The 17035-nt window shown below is 55.0% G+C and overlaps 1 long non-coding RNA gene across 1 annotated transcript in view; it reads right to left on the reverse strand.

Annotated features, from left to right (window-relative positions):
- Positions 1-1195: 1195 nt before the first annotated feature.
- LOC146811958 (uncharacterized) overlaps positions 1196-17035 on the reverse strand; it is a 261282-nt gene continuing 245442 nt past the window's right edge. The window contains exon 3 of the long non-coding RNA XR_014966810.1: positions 1196-4637. This is a non-coding gene — a long non-coding RNA (uncharacterized LOC146811958). The remainder of the gene's footprint in view (positions 4638-17035) is intronic.

The following is a 17035-nucleotide window of genomic DNA, read 5'->3' on the forward strand; positions in this document are numbered from 1 at the left end:
ACACACATGTAACACTCTATACATTCAGTAATGGGTCCTTGTCAGATTGGGTGGTGACTATGCAGGCCAGGTGGGCTCACACTGAGATGGACAACAGGGACTCACACAGCCATACACACAAGCAATCACTGTCCTGACTCCTGCATTACCAACTTGCTGCCTCACTGTATGGCTGACAAGACAAGACATGTCCCTCCAATATTGATGTGCAGGCAGGGAAACGTGTGAAATAGGCTACACACCCCTTACCCATGGAGAGAGCATATTAGGCAGTGCATGACCCAACCCCACACTCTCAGGCACATACTGCATCAGACCGACTACATGTGTGCCCTCCCTGCACTCTCACCCCCACTGTTGAAAACTTACCACGACATTTGGGGCACCATATAGCCTTGGGTACTGTGTGAGCACCTCGCCCACCAGGACCACCAGCTCCTCGCTTGTGAAGGGACTGGCACGGATCTTCTCAGTCCTTGCCATCACTGTGGACATGAGAGAGCAGCGGCAGCAGTGGGTGGTGAGGGGTCTCAGTCAGCAGTCCCTGGAGGCAGCAGCAAGTGAGGGGTCTCAGGCAGCAGTCCCTGGAGGCAGCAGCAGGTGAGGGGTCTCAGGCAGCAGTCCCTGGGAACAGTGGTAATGTGAGGCTCTCTCCCACACATATATAGCCACCTGGGGTCGTTTCTGTGGTGCTAAGCTGCTGCAATTGGCGTTCCAGGTCGGCCTTTTTCAAATATATCCAATGACCGGCTCCGCGGTGCCGGAGCACGCCTATCGCGATTTTCAAAATTGAATCAGGCTACCGTGATTGCGGTTCCGATTGGCTGTAAGGGCATGGTCCATGGCGGTGATACACCGCAGGGGGCAGGCGGGCGCTACCGCGGTGGTGCATCTTTCAAATGCATCCAATGATTGCCTCTGCGGTGGCGGAGCACGCATACCGCGATTTTCAAAATTGCATCAGGCTACCATGATTGCGGTTCCCATTGGCTGTAAGGGCATGGTCCATGGCGGTGACACACCGCAGGGGACAGCAGATAGCTACCGCGATTCCAGGGCCATGCATTGCTATGAGAGACCGCGATTTGGGTGGCGGAGCATGCCAAACGCCATTTGGCCATGTGTATATGGCTATGACTACCGCACGAACTACTGCACATGTGTTTTGGGGATTGGTGGTGACACACCGCTGGTGCCAGGTGGTAGCTAACACGATTCCGGGGCCATGCATTACTATGAGGGACCGCGATTTGGGTGGCGGAGCATGCCAACCGCCATTTGGCCTTGTGTATATGGCTATGACTACCGCACATGTGTTTTGGGGATTGGTGGTGACACATTGCTGGTGCCAGGTGGCAGCTACCGTGATTCTGGGGCTATGTATTGCTATGAGGGACCGCGATTTGGGTGGCGAAGCATGCCAACCGCCATTTGGCCATGTGTATATGGCTATGACTACTGCACATGTGTTTTGGGGATTGGTGGTGACACACTGCTGGTGACAGGCGGTAGCTACCGCGATTACGGGGCCATGCATTGCCATGAGGGACCGGGATCTGGGTGGCGGAGCGTTTTGACTGCAGATATGGATACACCATGCTGTCTCAATGTCCAATGGGCATTTCCCAACAATGCACAGTGGGCACATGATAAATGGCACTTCATGAAGCACACAATACCAAGGTGACATTTTCACCACTGCTGCCTACACATGCTGTGTATGTGACCTTGACCATTGGCATGTAGTCACTCACATTTCACTTGTGATGTGGATGTGCATGTACACCGATCAGTGTTGTCATGCTCCGCATTGGGTACACAGTGCAATGTGGTAGGGGCTGCCAAGATCCCAGTGATGTATGTGTAAATGGACAATGTGCATTTTTGACTTTCCAGTTTTCGTGGCTCATGCACGCACTTGTTATTTAGGCACAGACTGTGCTCATTGTGTTGTTGATGTGTGCCTTGTGCAACCTACACATGAACGTGGATCAGGCACAGCTGACATGTATGTGACAGTGGTGTTCCAGTTTCCCACGTATGCTGGATGGTATACTCTCTGTGCAGCTCATGCTAGATGTTGCCATACCCCTTGGTGCATTTACATGGCCTGTATTTTTGTGGCGGCACTTGCTGTGCGGAAGGGGACAAGTGTACAAGTAGTTTAGCAGATGTTGTCCCTACATGTAAGGTGGTCTATGACTCCACAGTGAGGCCAGTAAATGTTTTTGTTGTGTAACTCAAGACATAAGAGATTGTACATGTGTAATGTTGCATTGCATTTACATGTGTCCCCTTTCATCTTCTCTAGGGGGAGACCAAATATACATCGACCCTTCACGGTGCTGGCAGACATGGAAAATGAGGAGATCATCCCTGCATTTTTTTGCCACTGGATCATTCCAGCACACGGTGGCCAGCGCTGCTGGGATGTTGCAACCCATGTTCAGCATGGTGCTACATGAAGTCCTGTCTGCTATGATGACAGATATATACATTTCCCCAGGAAGCATGAATTGGTGACTGTAAACTGTGATTTCTATCCCCTTGGCCACATCCCCAATGTTGTGGGAGCCATTGATGGCAAACATGTAGGGCTGGTTCCACCGCAGGTATGTGAGTTCGTCTACATGAATCGGAAATATTTAAATTCCATCAACGTGCAGGTGGTGTGCCAGGCACATATGATCATCTCGCACGTGTGTGCCAAATTTCTGGGCTCTGCCCATGACTCATACATCCTGCATAACAGCATTGTGCCACAGCTGATAGCTAATCTTCTTCCGGAGCGTGCATGGATTGTGGGTGAGAATGCAGAGTCAATTTACATGCTGTGTGTGTGACATGGTGTCCTCTGCCACAGTTGTTTTCAATAGTTGGTCTGTGTATCTCACACCTAGGTGACTCGGTTGCTGAGCCCACTGCGCAATCCCCGGACACCGGCTGAAGTCCGCTACAACGATTCCCATGGGAGGACCCGTCGTGTGGTGGAGCATACTTTTGGTCTCCTGAAGTCACGTTTTCACTGCCTGGACAAGACCGGAGGTGCCCTGAGATACTCGCCCAGGAAGGGTTGCCAGATTGTTGTTGCCTGCTGCATGCTCCACAACCTGGCCTTACGGAAGCAGATCCCACTGATTCTGGATGATGATGATCAGCTGAGGCCCCCGCCTGCAAACCAACCCATGTCCAGTGACAAGGATAGTGGAGAGGAGGAGGGTGTTGACCTGCGTGAACAGCTCATCAACCGCTACTTCACATGAAGGTGAATGACAAGATACAACGGGCCATTGTCTGCTGATGTTGTTGTTGGTGAAAAGGTCGATGTGACCTTTGTGACTGCAGTCTGTTATTGCCTCAGTGTTGCATGGCAATGTTCAGGGGACACGGTAGTTATGCACTGCTCTGGGAGGTCTATGCCGGTACTGTTGCTCATGCTAATGTGTGCAGTTTTGTGTACCTTGCTGACTTCTGCTGTTTGTTGGCTGTGATGCCACCGCCTGACTAGTGACTATTGTTCTGTTTGTTTTACCTCGGTCCCTTCCGCCTCTCCTTGCCCACTGACAATCCGTGCTTCTATGACATTGTAATCATGGTAAATTCTTTACATACTGTGATAAACATGGAGCAGACACAACAACATTTGTGTTTAAGAAGCTTTTATTTACAAGGGATGAATGCGATAAGGGAGTGAATATGTACAAATATGTGAATGGTGGCGCACTGAGTTCAGAGTAATGGAAGATGAGACAAGTCCAACAGACGGATGCCATTAACATGGCATTGTGGGGAAGGATAGTTGCAATGGTCAATGTCCAGGGGTAAAGGTCCCCACGAGGCCACCCATCATGAGTGTCCTCGTGGGTTGCGTTTCCGCGGGTTGGGCCCGGAGATTTTTTTAGCCGGCCCCTTTGTTTCTTGCCAGGGAGGGACGGACCTGCAGCACCAGTGGTGTCCGATGAATCGGCCTACTCTGTGACCGGAGGGGAGGATGGACAACTGGCATCCTGCCGTACACCGGAGGGAGGTTGAGGTGTTGGCTGGGGCTGCAGGCCTTAGCCGAAGTTCAGCAACCAGCTGGCCCATGAGGTCCACAATTTGGCCCATGCGATCGTCCATGGACCGAAGCACCTGGGTGAGCTCACAAGCGTCCTGGTGGGCCAGGTCCATATGGCCCTGGACATGCTCGTAAGCCCCAATGACCCTGTTGATGTTGGCCAGGGCTTCGGTCCCACGGTGCTGGAGCCTCTGTGTCTCCCTGGCCCTTGCCCCTGCTCTGCTGTCACGCACCTGTTGCCTCACTATTGTCTTCCCATTGGTACTTGGCCTAGCCGCAGTGGGTGTTGGGGTGGGGTGGACATCCTCGGAGGCAGGGCGGATGTTGCGGGCAGCACTGGTGGTGGTGGACACAGGGGTCATTCCAGCAGGGCTTGGCATAGGGGTGGCTGGTGTTTCTGAGGGTGTGGTGGTGGCAGTGGTGTCCCGGGACCGGTTTGGCAGTGGCATGCCTGACAGGCCGGCTTCCTGGTCCAAGTCTGAGTCGGGGGAGTCTGCCCCAAAGAGTCCATGGCCCAACGGTGGAGGAGACTGGCTCCGCGGGTAGGTGTCCTGGACCTCCGCGGTCAGTTTTTGGTCACCTGTGGTACAGAGGGGAGATGGTCATTGACGTGTACACCTCAAGCTTGCTGTTCACTGTCTCTAATTCACAGGTTATGCATAGCGCAGTTGACTATTTCACACATTGTATGTCTGCACAGTGGTTAACATTTTGACATGATGTGGGGGTACATACGAATTGTCGGCCATCGGGTGACATGTGGATGGATACCATTCCCCACATGCATATTTCAGTATTAAGATGTAAGGTTGTCATCTGACAACTGGCGGATTCACCATTCTGTGGGGAGCATCTTTGCTGTTAGCTCTGCCTGGCAGCCGTTACATCTGGTCATGTACTGGCCATTGTCGTCTCATGCATTGCTTTGTGCTGTCCTGTGCTTTGACTTCGTAGTTCAGAGAACCATGCTTACTTACTATTCATATGGTCCTTCATGGTCAGCCCCCATGTAAGTTACAGTGCACAATCGTTTTTGTGCATGTTGTTGCTGTGATTAGCTTCGACTTAGTATTTTGTGAGTCACGCTGCTGTTCCTGTGGATGTTCCATACGCTTAGGTGTTTGTACACTGTATCTTGGGATAGTATCTGTGCCAATCCATGTGTGATGTGAGGCTTTGTGTTGTCATCTATGTCCATGCTTTTCTGTATGTATGATGGGGTGCATGCACTGACTGTTCACCTGTCCTGTTGTCACAATGTTGTGGACTTTTGGGAACATGCTTCTGTGTGAGGTGGAGTGCTCCATCCTGTTCAGGGGTGTTGTAGTGCAGGCCATCCCCCCGTCCTCCCTGGGAAGATGGGTACCTACCTGTTAGTTTGTTTGTAGTGATACGATGGCTGCCACATGCTGTAGGTGGGGGTGAGTGCTCCATCCTGCTCAGGGGTGGGATAGGAGGGCCTGGTGGGAGTTGTGGTGCAGGCCTCCCACACCCTCCTAGCCCTCCCTGGTGAGCTACCTACCTACCTGTTAGGTGAGGGTGTACCATACGATGGCTGGGACATGCTTCTGTGTGGGCTGAAGTGCTCCATCCTGCTCAGTGGTGGTACAGGGGGACATGTTGGGAGTTGTATTGCAGGCCTGCCACCCCCAGAGTCACCTCCTTGGTAAGATGGCTGCCTACCTGTTAGGTGAAGGTATCCCATACACTGGCTGCCACATGCTGGGGGGTGAGTGCTCCATCTTGCTGGGCCTGAGTGCAGGGCTACCTGGTGGGTGTTGTACTGCAGCCTTCCACCCACCCCCGCCCTCCCTGGGAAGATGTCTACCTACCTGTTAGTTGTAGATGAACACTGCAATGGCTGCCACATGCTGGTGGGGGATGAGTGCTCCATCTTGCTGGGCTTGAGTGCAGGGCTACCTGGTGGGTGTTGTACTGCAGCCTTCCCCCCACCCCCCACCCTCCCTGGGAAGATATCTACCTACCTGTTAGTTGTAGATGAACACTGCAATGGCTGCCACATGCTGGTGGGGGTTGAGTGCTCCATCTTGCTGGGCTTGAGTGCAGGGCTGCCTAGTGGGTGTTGTAGTGCAACCTTCCCCCCCCACCCGCCCTCCCTGGGAAGATGTCTACCTGCCTGTTAGGTGTAGATGAACACTGCAATGGCTGCCACATGCTGGTGGGGAATGAGTGCTCCATATTGCTGGGCTTGAGTGCAGGGCTGCCTGGTGGGTGTTGTAGTGCAGCCTTCCCCCCACCCCCGCCCTCCCTGGGAAGATGTCTACCTACCTGTTAGGTGTACATGAACACTGCAATTGCTGCCACATGCTGGTGGGGGGTGAGTGCTCCATCTTGCTGGGCTTGAGTACAGGGCTGCCTGGTGGGTGTTGTACTGCAGCCTTCACCCACCCCCCCGCCCTCCCTGGGAAGATGTCTACCTACCTGTTAGTTGTAGATGAACACTGCAATGGCTGCCACATGCTGGTGGGGGTGGGGGTGGGGAGTGCTCCATCTTGCTGGGCTTGAGTGCAGGGCTGCCTGGTGGGTGCTGTAGTGCAGCCTTCCTCCCACCCCCCACCCTCCGTGGGAAGATGGCTACCTACCTGTTAGGTGTACATGAACACTGCATTTGCTGCCACATGCTGGTGGGGGGTGAATGCTCCATCTTGCTGGGCTTGAGTGCAGGGCTGCCTGGTGGGTGTTGTAGTGCAACCTCCCCCCCCCACCCGCCCTCCCTGGGAAGATGTCTACCTACCTGTTAGGTGTACATGAACACTGCAATTGCTGCCGCATATTGGTGGGGGGTGAGTGCTCCATCTTGCTGGGCTTGAGTGCAGGGCTGCCTGGTGGGTGTTGTAGTGCAACCTTTCCCCCCACCTGCCCTCCCTGGGAAGATGTCTACCTACCTGTTAGGTGTACATGAACACTGCAATGGCTTCCACATGCTGATGGGCGTGAGTGCTCCATCTTGCTGGGCTTGAGTGCAGGGCTGCCTGGTGGGTGTTGTAGTGTAGCCTTCCCCCCACCCCCCTGCCCTCCCTGGGAAGATGGGTACCTACCTGTTAGTTTGTTTGTGGTGATACAATGGCTGCCACATGCTGGAGGTGGGGGTGAGTGCTCCATCCTGCTCAGGGGTGGGACAGGAGGGCCTGGTGGGAGTTGTGGTGCTGGCCTCCCACACCCTCCCTGCCCTCCCTGGTGGGCTGGCTACCTACCTGTTAGGTGAAGGTATCCCATACACTGGCTGACACATGTTGGGGGGTGGGGGGGCTACATCCTGCTCAGGGGTGGTATAGGGGAGCTTGTTGGGAGTTGTAGTGCAGGCCTGCCACCCCCAGAGTCACCTCCCTGGTAAGATGGCTGCCTACCTGTTAGGTGAAGGTGTCCCATACACTGACTGACACATGCTGGAGGTGTGGGGGGGGGGGTGCTACATCCTGCTCAGCAGTGGTACAGGGGAGCATGTTGGGAGATGTAGTGAAGGCCTGCCAACCCCATAGTCACCTCCCTGGTAAGAGGGCTGCCTACCTGTTAGGTGAAGGTGTCCCATACACTGCCTGACACATGCTGAGGGGGTGAGTGCTCCATCCTGCTCAGGGGTGGGACAGGGGTGCCTGGTGGGAGTTGTGTTGCTTGTTGCCTATACACATGCCACCCTGTGAATGTAGTGTAACTTTGGGGTTATTCAGATGGAGTGAATGTTCCATCTGTGAGACGTGTGTTGTGTGTTGTGTTGCTGGTGACTGGGCTTGTGCCTCGGAGGTGTAACTTTGTAGTTGTGCAAGACAGTACATTGCAGTGTGATGGGATACATTTGATTATACTTACCAGCCTGCACTCTCCCGGCTATTCCTGTGAGACTCTCTGATTGCAGTATGGCAAGCACCTTCTCCTCCCAATCGGTGAATCTTTTGGGTGGGAGTGGAGTGCAACCGCCAGTCCCCATGGCCAGCTCACGGTTCTTGGCCCTCTTCTTCTTGACGAGGGTCTTGATATCATGCCACCTCTTCATGATTTCCTGTTTCTTGCGCGGGGTAGTCCCTACTGCATTGACTTTCTCAACTATCCATGCCCACATTTGTGATCTTGTGGCTGCTGGTGTCTGTTGGGCCAGGGTGCCAAACAAATGTGGGTCAACCCTGATTATCTCATCTACCAATACCCTCAACTCAGTGTCCGTGAATGTTGGCATTTTTGTGCTGCCATGGTGTGTGGTGTGCCAAGGGGTTAGAGGTGCAGGTGTGGAAGTAGTGGTTGTGGTAGTGATGTGTGTGGTGTTTTTATGTGCAAAGGTGTTAGAGGTACAGGTGTGGTAGTGATGGTGGTGGTGGTGGTGATGTGTGTGTGCTGTATTCTTTTGCCTCTCCTCTCTGATCTGGTGAATGCCCTTCTCTTCTGGAGTGTTGCAAAGGATTGTGGTCATGGAAGGGGCTGGGTTTATACTCAGCTATGTGGGTGTGTTAGTAGGGGTAATTTCTGTCAGGTGTGTTGTGTGGGTTTTCATGGGATTTGTAGTTTTTGGTTTTGGCATGGGGGTGTGTCTTTGGGTTGTGTTAGGTGGTTTGGGGGCAGGACTAGTTTGCTGGGCGCACTTCATAGCCTTGGTGAGTGTTTTAAGGTCGGCTGCCATTTGTTTCACGGAGCGTCCACGGCGGTGGCTATGCTCCAGCATCTCCGCCGTGTTTCCCATTCATCACTGTTGCGACTGCGGCGGACGTAAATAGTGGAACGTACCGCGGTCGCATCTTAATTTTCCAGGTGGTGACTCCAATGTACTGGCGGCGGGTTGGTGTGTTTCCGCCAACAATCTGACTGCCGTGGACAGATTTTCGACCCCGCCGCTCGCGTCTGGCGGTCTTTTGGTGGCTCTTACCGCCACGGTCAGATTTTTTCTAATCCTAATGAGTCCGGTGGTGTTGCTGCGATCCCGGGTGGCGGTTGTTTTCCACTACCATGGCGGTTGGGGTGGTTTTCCTCCCGCCATCGTATTAGGCCCCTAAGTAAGGAAAGGTGCTGGACACTAAACCTATATAATTTAGTATTCCCACTCCAGTTAGTATTGTCAGGAAAGGTGCTGGACACGAAACCTATATCATTTACTATTCCCACTCCAGGTAGTATTAAGTCAGGGAAGGTGCTGGATACTAAACCTATATAATTTAGTATTCCCACTCCAGTTAGTATTAAGTCAGGGAGGGTGCTGGACACTAAACCTATATAATTTACTATTCCCACTCCAGTTAGTATTAAGTCAGGTAAGGTGCTGGACATTAAACATATATAATTTACTATTCCCACTCCAGCTAATATATACCCAGGGAAGGTGCTGGAAATTAAAGATATATTATTTACTATTCCCACTTCAGATAGTAATAAGTCAAGGAAGGTGCTGTACACTAAACATATATAATTTACTCCTCCCACTCCAAATAATATATACTCAGGGGAGGCGCTGGACATAAAAGATATATAATTTACTATTCCCACTCCAGTTAGTATTACGTTCGGGAAGGTGCTGGACACTAAACCTATATCATTTAGTATTCCCACTCCAGTTGGTATTAAGTCAGGGAAGGTGCTGGACACTAAACCTATATAAGTTACTATTCCCACTCCAGTTAGTATTAAGTCAGGGAAGGTTCTGGACACTAAGGTGCCGATTCTGATCCTGGAAAAACCGGGTACGAACCGTCGGTCGGAGTGTTTTCTCCGTCCGACTCGTACCCAGGAAAAAAACATTACAAACATGGAAGTACGATTCGCACGGAAACACCATTTCCGTACGATTCGTACAAAACACCGACCGACGAAAATATACATACAAATGTGATCCGGGAAAAGCGCCGACGTGACGTCGGGACGCATTCAGGCTGCGTTTCACGAACCAGGAAGTACGAACCGCACCGATGTCACCCCGCACGGATAAAATTCTCCGCCTGCCAAAAACTGCCGGGAAATCAGGACGACGCGCGCAAGGAGCACCTGTACGCGACGGACAGCCATGGACCCGAACCTACGTGTCATCCCAGCCCTCATAGCTGTCCACCTGCTCTACAGGAACCGACGCAGACGCCGCAGAAGGTCAGAACAACACCCAGGGGCAAAGGGGGGGGGGCAGGGGCAGGACACAAAACCCCCACCCAAGTCACAAATCATACATGCCCTGGACATACCTGACCTTCAGGGCCTGGTCACTTCGAGGGGGTGGGGGCGTGTCCAGCAACGGAAGTGGATGTACACGCGAACCGGCAACACAACAAGTCCGGTACGTACCGTACCCACGCCTTAAGAGCGTGGGTACGGGTCTTACCACGCCCACCCCTACGTCACCCCAATAATGGCGGTACGGCCCGTACCCATGTTCCAAAGGCCTGGGTACGGGCCGCACCCCCACCCGTGTATGTATGGCGCGTACCAACACCCCAACAGTGCATGTACGGACCGTACCCCCACCCGTGTATGCATGGAGCGTACCCAGACCCGCGTATGTTCGGAGCGTACCCCCACCCGTGTATGTAGGGACCGTACCCACACCCGCGTACGTATGGAGCGTACCCCCACCCCAACAGTGTATGTACGGACCGTACCCCCACCCGTGTATGCATGGAGCGTACCCAGACCCGTGTATGTTCGGAGCGTACCCCCACCCGTGTATGTAGGGACCGTACCCACACCCGCGTATGTATGGAGCGTACCCCCACCCCAACAGTGTATGTACGGACCGTACCACCACCCGTGTATGCATGGAGCGTACCCAGACCCGCGTATGTTCGGAGCGTACCCCCACCCGTGTATGTAGGGACCGTACCCACACCCGTGTACGTATGGAGCATACCCCCACCCCAACAGTGTATGTACGGACCGTACCCCCACCCGTGTATGCATGGAGCATACCCAGACCCGCGTATGTTCGGAGCGTACCCCCACCCGTGTATGTAGGGACCGTACCCACACCCGCGTACGTATGGAGCGTACCCCCACCCCAACAGTGTATGTACGGACCGTACCCCCACCCGTGTATGCATGGAGCGTACCCAGACCCGTGTATGTTCGGAGCGTACCCCCACCCGTGTATGTACGGACCATACCCACACCCGCGTACGTATGGAGCGTACCCCCACCCCAACAATGTATATACGGACCGTATCCCCACCCGTGTATGCATGGAGCGTACCCAGACCCGCGTATGTTCGGAGCGTACCACCACCCGTGTATGTACGGACCGTACCCACACCCGCGTACATATGGAGCGTACCCCCACCCCAACAGTGTATGTATGGACCGTACCCCCACCCCAACAGTGTATGTATGGAGCGTACCCCCACCCCAACAGTGTATGTATGGAGCGTACCCCCACCCCAACAGTGTATGTACGGACCGTACCCCCACCCGTGTATGTATGGAGCGTACATGGCCAGACACAGGAGGGGTGGGTGCAGAGTCCTCCCAGCAGAGCCCAGACGCAGGAGGGGTGTGTGCAGAGTCCCCCCAGCAGTGCCCAGACACAGGAGGGGTTTGTGCAGAGTCCTCCCAGCAGTGCCCAGACACAGGAGGGGTGTGTGCCTATCATTCCCAGCCGTGCCCAGACGCAGGAGGGGTGGGTGCAGAGTCCCCCCAGCAGTGCCCAGACACAGGAGGGGTGTGTGCAGAGTCCTCCCAGCAGTGCCCAGACACAGGAGGGGTGTGTGCCTATCATTCCCAGCAGTGCCCAGACGCAGGAGGGGTATGTGCAGAGTCCCCCAGCAGTGCCCAGACACAGGAGGGGTGTGTGCAGAGTCCCCCCAGCAGTGCCCAGACACAGGAGGGGTGGGTGCAGAGTCCCCCCAGCAGTGCCCAGACACAGGAGGGGTGGGTGCAGAGTCCCCCCAGCAGTGCCCAGACACAGGAGGGGTGTGTGCCTATCATTCCCAGCAGTGCCCAGACGCAGGAGGGGTGTGTGCAGAGTCCTCCCAGCAGTGCCCAGACACAGGAGGGGTGTGTGCCTATCATTCCCAGCAGTGCCCAGACGCAGGAGGGGTGTGTGCAGAGTCCTCCCAGCAGTGCCCAGACACAGGAGGGGTGTGTGCCTATCATTCCCAGCAGTGTCCAGACGCAGGAGGGGTGTGTGCAGAGTCCCCCCAGCAGTTCCCAGACACAGGAGGGGTGTGTGCAGAGTCCCCCCAGCAGTGCCCAGACACAGGAGGGGTGTGTGCCTATCATTCCCAGCAGTGCCCAGACGCAGGAGGGGTGGGTGCAGAGTCCCCCCAGCAGTGCCCAGACACAGGAGGGGTGTGTGCAGAGTCCTCCCAGCAGTGCCCAGACACAGGAGGGGTGTGTGCCTATCATTCCCAGCAGTGCCCAGACGCAGGAGGGGTGTGTGCAGAGTCCCCCCAGCAGTGCCCAGACACAGGAGGGGTGGGTGCAGAGTCCCCCCAGCAGTGCCCAGACACAGGAGGGGTGTGTGCAGAGTCCTCCCAGCAGTGCCCAGACACAGGAGGGGTGTGTGCAGAGTCCTCCCAGCAGTGCCCAGACACAGGAGGGGTGTGTGCAGAGTCCTCCCAGCAGTGCCCAGACACAGGAGGGGTGTGTGCCTATCATTCCCAGCAGTGCCCAGATGCAGGAGGGGTGTGTGCAGAGTCCTCCCAGCAGTGCCCAGACACAGGAGGGGTGTGTGCCTATCATTCCCAGCAGTGCCCAGATGCAGGAGGGGTGTGTGTAGAGTCCCCCCAGCAGTGCCCAGACACAGGAGGGGTGTGTGCAGAGTCCTCCCAGCAGTGCCCAGACACAGGAGGGGTGTGTGCAGAGTCCTCCCAGCAGTGCCCAGACACAGGAGGGGTGTGTGCAGAGTCCTCCCAGCAGTGCCCAGACACAGGAGGGGTGTGTGCAGAGTCCTCCCAGCAGTACCAAGACACAGGAGGGGTGTGTGCCTATCAGTCCCAGTAGTGCCCAGACGCAGTAGGGGTGTGTGCAGAGTCCTCCCAGCAGTGCCCAGACACAGGAGGGGTGTGTGCCTATCATTCCCAGCAGTGCCCAGATGCAGGAGGGGTGTGTGCAGAGTCCCCCCAGCAGTGCCCAGACACAGGAGGGGTGTGTGCAGAGTCCTCCCAGCAGTGCCCAGACACAGGAGGGGTGGGTGCAGAGTCCCCCCAGCAGTGCCCAGACACAGGAGGGGTGTGTGCAGAGTCCTCCCAGCAGTGCCCAGACACAGGAGGGTTGTGTTCGTATCATTCCCAGCAGTGCCCAGACGCAGGAGGGGTGTGTGCAGAGTCCCCCCAGCAGTGCCCAGACACAGGAGGGGTGTGTGCAGAGTCCCCCCAGCAGTGCCCAGACACAGGAGGGGTGTGTGCCTATCATTCCCAGCAGTGCCCAGACGCAGGAGGGGTGGGTGCAGTGTCCCCCCAGCAGTGCCCAGACACAGGAGGGGTGTGTGCAGAGTCCTCCCAGCAGTGCCCAGACACAGGAGGGTTGTGTTCGTATCATTCCCAGCAGTGCCCAGACACAGGAGGGGTGTGTGCAGAGTCCTCCCAGCAGTGCCTAGACACAGGAGGGGTGTGTGCAGAGTCCTCCCAGCAGTGCCCAGACACAGGAGGGGTGTGTGCAGAGTCCTCCCAGCAGTGCCCAGACACAGGAGGGGTGTGTGCAGAGTCCTCCCAGCAGTGCCCAGACACAGGAGGGGTGTGTGCAGAGGCCCCCAGCAGTGCCCATGGAAAGAAAAGGGGTGGAGTACCCACAGATCCAATTGCCACAATTGTCAGTCAGGTTCACAAAGACCCTGCAGTACATGTAACACATGTGTGCAAGGCTGGGAGTACACATATGCATACTGCCCAAAAGGGAACATGTCCACATGAAGTCATGTCAACAGACTACATACACAAGTGCAGTGATCACCCAGGATGCCACGAATGATGCAGGTGGAGACATCGCTCTGCATGCATGGCCAAAGTTGAAGGGGTCCGTCACACACCCAGTTAATGTAGACACAGCTCAGCGCAACATATTGGAAACACCCTGCAGGGAAGATGCCAGGGTACACAGAGGAAGGAACACACCTTGGGACAATTTCACCATGCAGTAACTGCCTACATGAACAAAGAAACTTAGCTAACACCTTGTGATGGCACACAGATACCGGGGTCCCCCCTATGACCAGCACACTACTACATTTCCCACACACCCAACACATGATCACCACCCAAAATCATGGAGCAGCCCCACCAACAGCAATACCACAAAAGCAGTAGTGTTCTAAGAAAAAAAAAAAGGCTTTATTCAGCATTAGCAAAAAATTTTTGTGTGGATAAAGTTCAATATTTACAAAGCCCATAGGGCAGTTCATTAGTCACAGCTGGATGGGGGACACAGTGGGACGCGTGTCCCCTAGCTTGCCTGCACAGTTCAGACCACCCTGTGTTCCACGGGGGGGGCATCATGTGGGGGGGGAAGGACCAGGCACCGCAGGGACAGGAGGGGCAAGGGCAGGCGTTGTGGGTGCAGGGATGGAGGACTCCACCACAGGGGTTGGGGCAGCGCCAAAGGAGGTGGTGAGGATGGCGCTGCACACGTCAGCAAGGTCCCCCAGCGTATCCCCTGCACCCGAAGGAACCTCAGGCCCCAAGGGGGGGGCAGAGGAATGGGTCGCAGCGCCACTGGGGGAGGGTGTGGACAGGGGGGGGCACTCAACTACCCTGACCGGGGATTCCTTTGCCCGCTTGCTGGGTGGTGTCACTGTTGGGCTCAGGGACAGAGCGGCCATGAAGGAATCTTTGCTGGATTCGTGGCCAGGAGAGCTGAGGGGAGTGGATTTGGAGGGAATGGATTTGGCGGAATGCGGACTCCCACTCTGGCTGCGTGACTTACGTTTGCCCCCCGGCCCAGTGGGTGTGCCTACCTCACCCTGTGTGTGCGTGCCAGGAGGTGTGCGCTTGCCCTGCCCTGCTGGTGTGGTGCCTGTGTCTGGTGTTGTGCGGGCATGCTGACGTCTGGGTGTACATGGGACAGGCATGGGAGTGGGAAGTGTGGATGGGGCAGGGGTAGGGGGTGGGACGTAGCATTGCAGGAGACCCACTGCTGCAGTCAGTGTCGAGTCTATGGACCTCAGCAAGTTGCGTTGGTCAGACTGAGCGGCTGAAATGCCCTCCAAGTATGCCTCCATCTGGTTGAGCACTTGGCTGTGGCCATGGAGGACATTAAGCGTCGCAGTCTGACCAACCCACAACTGCCGCAGGATGTCCACAGACTCGGCATTGGTGGCAGCAGTGGAGACAGGGGCAGGGGGTGCGGTGCCTGGCAAGAAGGAGACACGTGCTGACCGAGCACGGCGGGAAGGGACACGAGCAAGTGGGAGGCCGGTGATCGGAATGGAGGGGGCGGGTGGTGATGGAGTGCTGGTGTCAGCTGTGGGACCAGCCACCGCCCCCTCGGAGTGCTCAGCCTCGGACCAGTCTGCGTCATAGTCGGTGGTGGATTGACTGGACAGGTCCTCCGCTGCACTCCCGTCAGCCTCCGTGCCACTCGATGTGCCAGACAACTCTGCACTGCTGGCACTGGTGCTCGCTCCCTCCTCACGGTCCGTGCCAGTGTCTCCCTCGGTGTCCCCCGACGATGCTGTGAGCAAGGTGAAGAGACAGGAAATAATCAGACACCTGTATACATATGTCACATGAGTCAAATCCACATAGGTCACAGTGCATAGCCTGAAAAGCAACATGAGTAATATCTACAATACAAGGCACATATGTAGGCCCTGCAACACACAGTTGGTTGACCCACCATGCCACTGACCAACTATGGAGAGCATGACACAATAGCAAATAACATGATATGGATTTGGACAGAGGAGCCAGGCACTGGGGACAATCCAGCACAGCATCTGCAGCACACAGCGTTGGCGTAAAAAGGGATGAGCAGGAACCATGTCTATTAACTGTAGGCACATGCTGCAAAGGCAATACTTAAAAACATGCCCAACATTAATGGGTCACTGCACCTTGAGTGTATGTCCAGACAAACATCACACACTGGTCAGACCTAGCAAGGAGACTTCAGGTCTAGACATGTAGGCCTTGCCCACACCAACCACCCCCTACATGAGACAATTTATTGAGACACAGGAAGCACTTACATCTCTTAGTCTGGAATAAAAACACATGGCCTGCAAGAAATCCTGATTAGACACCAAATACCCCTGGTGCGCCGGTACAAATACATCATCTACAAATGGCCATCATCAGATCATTTTACCAAGACACACAGGCACTGGCCCCCGTGAGTATGAACAAGGGACATTTGGTCAGCCTGTACAGTGGACACATGTAGCAGAGTTTACGTAGACACAAATGGTGCCAGGGTACAATGGCACAGAGCACAACCTATGCTGTAGACACAGAGATTGTCGACATTTTTGGATTACACACATGATACCTAGGAAAAGATGCCCCAGGGGACAGTAGTGGCCACACTACTCCATGGTCCTGAATGGTAATGACTGCAACACAAGCCACCATCCCTGCACTCTGCATATTTCACACTCATACACATCATGTCACAGGCCACAAAATAGGACATGATGCTGTAAAGCAATACACTTTAGAGACACACTCCTATGTCTGGACTCAGCATCAGTGACAACTGACATGGACCCCACAAGTACTGAACTGGACAGGGCACAGGCAAGGTCCCAAAACCTGTTACACACCACCCCCACACATGAAGCTGCAAGCATTGGGCACATCGATAAACTGGCAGCCTAGATAACCTTGTGCAAGTGTGACTACACACAGACCAGGGTACACATGCCAAGGAGGGAAAGGGAGGAAGGACAGCACCGCTACACTTTGGGGACCGGGAACTGCACTGCTCATGTAAACCCTGGCAGTGTATCCATGCAACTGTGCACTTACAAATGCTGGTGACACACAACAAACACACATGTACCTACCCCCTTCCTGCTGCTGCTTTTCCCGTAAGCGCCTGTCCATGTCAGGGAAGACGACCGCC

This window comes from Triturus cristatus, chromosome 7 (assembly GCF_964204655.1).
Source record: "Triturus cristatus chromosome 7, aTriCri1.1, whole genome shotgun sequence".
NCBI lineage: Eukaryota > Metazoa > Chordata > Amphibia > Caudata > Salamandridae > Triturus > Triturus cristatus.